Here is a 4,600-nt window from a genome sequence, read left to right as displayed (position 1 = left end):
GGGACTGGCTGCAGAGCTTGTGCCCAAAGTCTGCTCAGAACACTAACCCAGACAGACTGGAAGGAACCTGGGTCACTGGTCTGATGGAGTTCCTGTGTGCCTGGTACCGTTAGTCCCAGTTACTCCCAGTGTTGGGACAGATGTTGGTTCCTGCTCACCTCTGATCCTGGGTGTATCAGTCTGCTTTCTTATAGAGCCCAGAATCACCAGCTTAGGGATGGCACCATCCACCATGGGCTGGGCCATCCCTGATTGATCACCAATTGAGAAAATGCCTTACAGTTTACCTTATGGAGGTGTTTCCTCAACCGAGACTTCCTCTCTGATGACTCTAGTGTGTGTCAAGTTGACACACAAAACCAGCCAGTACAATAGGCAAGCACTCTATCAAACAAGCTACAGACCATCCATAGGGTCACACATTTGCATACTTGGTTCCTAGCTGATAGTACTGTTCTGGGAGGTTGTAGAACTTAGGGTATGTGGTACACATATAGCAGAAATCTATCTCCAGGGGTGGGCTTTGAAGGTCACATCTTCCTCTGGCTTCAACTTGATTTCTCTGAGGTTTGGTCCTCAGAGATGCAACAAGCCTTGCCTTGAGCTTCCACTACTCAGGATGGACCCCTATCTCTTTGTCTTTTCTACCATGATGGCTATATGAGACTTCAAACTGTGAGCCCACACAAATCCTTTACCCTTTAAGTTGCTTCACTCAAAGTGGCAAGAAAGCACAGTCCTATCAGAATAGGCTTTCCTAAACTTTAAATAGATGCAAACTGAACACACAAAGAAGTAGACATTAAAGCAAGCACGTTCATGGACTGTCAATCACATCTGGAGAGTCTCATCTCTCCAGCAAGTCTCTGACTCTGCTCTATAGCTTCTACACTTTAGCCACACTTATTGCCCAACATGGTGTATTCATAGGCATCCTCTTGTGTCTATAAGACTCCATCAAGACACTTGTGAGTTTCATGGCTAGGCTGAGTGAGATATAGTTAATTAATTAATTGTGTGTGTGTGTGTGTACACATGTCATAGCATACATTTTGTGGAGTTTTTGAAGTCAGTCTATCCTGCCTTATGGGTCCTGGGAAGCAAATATGGCTGTCAGACTTGGTGGCAGGCACCTTTATTGTTGAGGCATCTCTCTTGGCCCTCATGAAGTTTTGGGAGGGGCAAGTTCTTTTTATTATTTTTCTTTTAATGCATTTCCTTCCTTTCTTCTTCCCTTCCTTCCTCCCTTCATTCCTTCCTTCCTTTATCTTTTTCTTCTTCCATCCTGATTATGGTTTCCCCTCCTTCTTCTCAATCTCTGACATCCCCCCTCTGTCCCTCCCACCCACTCTTCCTCTGTTTCTCTTCAGAAAAGGGCAGGTCTCCTGTGGATATCAACCAACCATTGCATATCAAGTTACAGTAAGACTAAGCTCCTCCTCTTGAATTGAGGCTAGATAAGGCAACCAGTAAGAGGAAAGGGTCCCTAAAGCAAGTGAAAGATTCAGAGACAGCACCGGTTTTCACTGTTAGGAGTCCCACAAGAAGACCAAGCTACACAACTGTAGCATATATGCAGAGGGCCTAGGTCAGTCCCATGCAGGCTTCTTTGTTGTCAGTTGTTCAGTCTCTGTGAACCACTATGTGCCTAGGTTTGTTGATTCTTTGGGATTCCTTGGGGTGGCCTTGACCCCTCTAGTTCCTACAGTCCTTCCTCTCCCACTTCAGCAGAATTACCTGAGACCTACCTAATCTTTGGCTCTGTGTTTCTGCATCTGTTTCCCTCCATTATGGGATGAAGCCTCTTTGATGACAATTGGACCAGCCACCAATCTACGAGTATAACAGAATATCATTAGGAATCATTTTCTAACCTAGGCCTCTGGGCTATCCAGCCTCTGGTTCCTGACCCTCCAGACATTGTCAGGGGTGGGCTCCCTCTCATGGCATGTGCCTCAAGCTGGCCAGGAGGTAGGTTCTCTAGGGACCTAAAACTGTCAGTCCTCCTGCCTCAAGATCTACAGTGCTGGGATCCTCGGTGTGTGCTATCATACTGAGCTTTTAGCATGCATACCAGTTGCTATGACTATTTCAAAAATCCTAAATGTCTTTGAAATACTTTCAAATCTGCATGTGTTTTTCACTTATGCCACAGGCACAGTATCACCGGTGCCAGAGTATATCCTGAGAGTATGGAACAGGGAACAAGGCACAACCACATCATGTGGGGCTTATCTCTGATCTGTACCCATTTTGTTTTCTGGAAGATGCAAATGCCACCCCAAAGACATTGTCCCAGAAGGATGGACCAGCATGTTAACTCAGAACAAAGCAGAAAGGGGGAGAGAAGCCGACTACAAAAAATAACATTCTTACTGAAGATTGAGTTCCAGAAATAACTTCAGTAGCTGAAGAACAAATGATTGCAAGAAAAACATGCATCCAGGCTCAGCTTGGGCTGGTCCCCGTGCTTTGGAGAACTCAGACTTGGGGCCCAAGTTGTAGGCATGTGGACGTAATGGATGCCATGGAGACACTCTGTTCAGAAACATTAAAAATAATCCACTTCCTTAGAACTAAACACCAACCCAAGCCGACAGGAGTGCTTGGTGAGAGACAGAAATAGCTTCTCCGCTCCTCAGGGCTTTCTGCCTCTCCCTTTTCATTAGTCGCCGTCTTCATAGCTCACCTCATCTATTTACTTAAAATGGGACTCCAGATGCCAAGCAGCCCAGCCTTTCCAGCTTGTATAGCCCCCACCTCAAGAAAGTGGGGATTATATAACTTGTTTTCAATAGTGCAGACGGTGGAGGATTCACATGTTCAGGCTGGTGAGCTTCCTGGACAGAATTTTAAAGTGTTTATCTGAAGTTTATCCAGACAGGAAGCACAGCTGAAAGCAGAGAGGAGCCAGGCTCCCAGAGGAGGAAGGCTGAGAGACCCACTTTGCCAGGGTAGATCTGAGCTATGACACTCCCTAGGAGTCATAATAGGGAGGCGAGGGGCCTCTGCTTGACTTAGGATGTCCCTGATATAGGTGATCATGTCAGGAATGCTTACTGGTTCGTGTGACTGTGTGGTAAGCAACCCTGGCACTGCCAGGTCCAGACACTCTGGTACTTAGGGTCTTGATGAATCTGGAAAGAGCTGGGTAGAATGGTCACCACCTGAAGACTCTTCTGGGCTTGGATGAGACAGGCTGTTGACCTATCTGTTACTAAGGCCTTGCCTGGTTTGCTACTGAATATCCTGTGCAGCTGTCCAGCATGCCATTCTGGTGGGGTCAGCCTGTCACATGGGAGCTGACTCCTTGGTAACGATTCCTAAGAAAACTGACAGATGTGAGTGGCTTTTCTGATCTGGTCTCTTGATCATACAGTGGTTGTGTCAAAGCAGTTCCCAGCCCATTGGCACTCAGTGGGAGAAGACATGGATTTCATCTCTCATAGGGGGCCATGAAAAACAGCACTCCACAGTATTAGACACATGCCCTCACTTTTCCCCGCACAACCTCATAAGACATATTATACTACTGTAACTCTCCATGTTTTATAGCTGAGAAGACGTAGATTCAGAGCAATTAAGTATCTTGCTTTAGGTCACATAGCTAATAGGTGCTTGGGACAGTATGTAAACCCAAAAGCTGCCTGTCTCCAGGTAGCTGGTACTTCTTCACACCTACAAGTTGTTTTAAAGTTGGTCATGGCAGCTGTTTTCAGCATTTAGGAAACTCCACTCACCATAGAATGCTAATACATGAAGTGTCAATAAGATATTCTGCCAGCCTCTTCAAAACCAGGGCACTGATCTCAGGGTGTAGTCGAGTTAGTCAGAGCAGCATTTTGGGTAGGTAAGGTTTCAGTTGCTTATCTGCAGATGATGTCTGGGCTGCTACTCAGGTAGCCTGTACGATGCTAAGCGGATTATAGTGACTTTTCCAAGACTGAGCAAACAAGAAATAGATGGGCCATTATAGGAGGTGTGAGTTGGTCATTAGCCAGGCAGTGCAGGCTGAACTTCTTGTCTGTCTGGGCACATGGAGCCACACAGAGGGATGTGGAGACTCTGTGGTTGAGATAGATGCTGTCCCTCATTATCCCAGCTGGGCAGAATAAAGTGGGGGGGGGTAAAGCAGTGTGTGACCTCAACGAGGGCAGGGAGGCTCCACCTGGGGGAAGCTGAGATGGAGTTACAGACCCTGGAGAAGTAATTTCCATAGTTTTCCTCAATCCTTTCCTCTCTTCTATGGAATGTTTTAGAAAGAGGCCTAGACCACAAATAGGTGAACTAGAGAGTCATCTAGTTGGCAGGCATAGTCACAGCTCGTGTAGAACTCTGTCTCTCTACCTGTTCTTTCCTCTTTTCTGTAAGGGTGACTCTTGGGTTTGGCCAGCAGGTTACTTCAGGCTTCCAGGTCGTATCTCTAAGATGACAACTTCATTTTTTCCCCCTCTTCTACCATAAAGAGATGGTGGCAGTTTGAGCAGACATCTCAGACAGAGATGGAAGTTGCAGATGCAATCTTACTAGCTTATTCCCTTTGTTAATATGACAGGGTAGCTTTTAAACCTCCAACCAATGGTGTTTCTGTGAGGAAATA

At 46.2% G+C, this 4,600-nt stretch overlaps 1 long non-coding RNA gene across 1 annotated transcript in view; it reads right to left on the bottom strand.

Annotated features, from left to right (window-relative positions):
- Window positions 1-2,857, bottom strand: part of LOC116084129 — a 5,448-nt gene extending 2,591 nt beyond the window's left edge. The window contains exons 1-2 of the long non-coding RNA XR_004116047.1: window positions 2,690-2,857; window positions 1,749-1,833 (exon numbers count right to left, since the gene is read on the bottom strand). This is a non-coding gene — a long non-coding RNA (uncharacterized LOC116084129). The remainder of the gene's footprint in view (window positions 1-1,748; window positions 1,834-2,689) is intronic.
- Between the last annotated feature and the right edge of the window lie 1,743 nt (window positions 2,858-4,600).

Source organism: Mastomys coucha, unplaced genomic scaffold (genome assembly GCF_008632895.1).
Source record: "Mastomys coucha isolate ucsf_1 unplaced genomic scaffold, UCSF_Mcou_1 pScaffold9, whole genome shotgun sequence".
NCBI lineage: Eukaryota > Metazoa > Chordata > Mammalia > Rodentia > Muridae > Mastomys > Mastomys coucha.
This window is presented reverse-complemented; position numbering and strand designations above follow the sequence as displayed.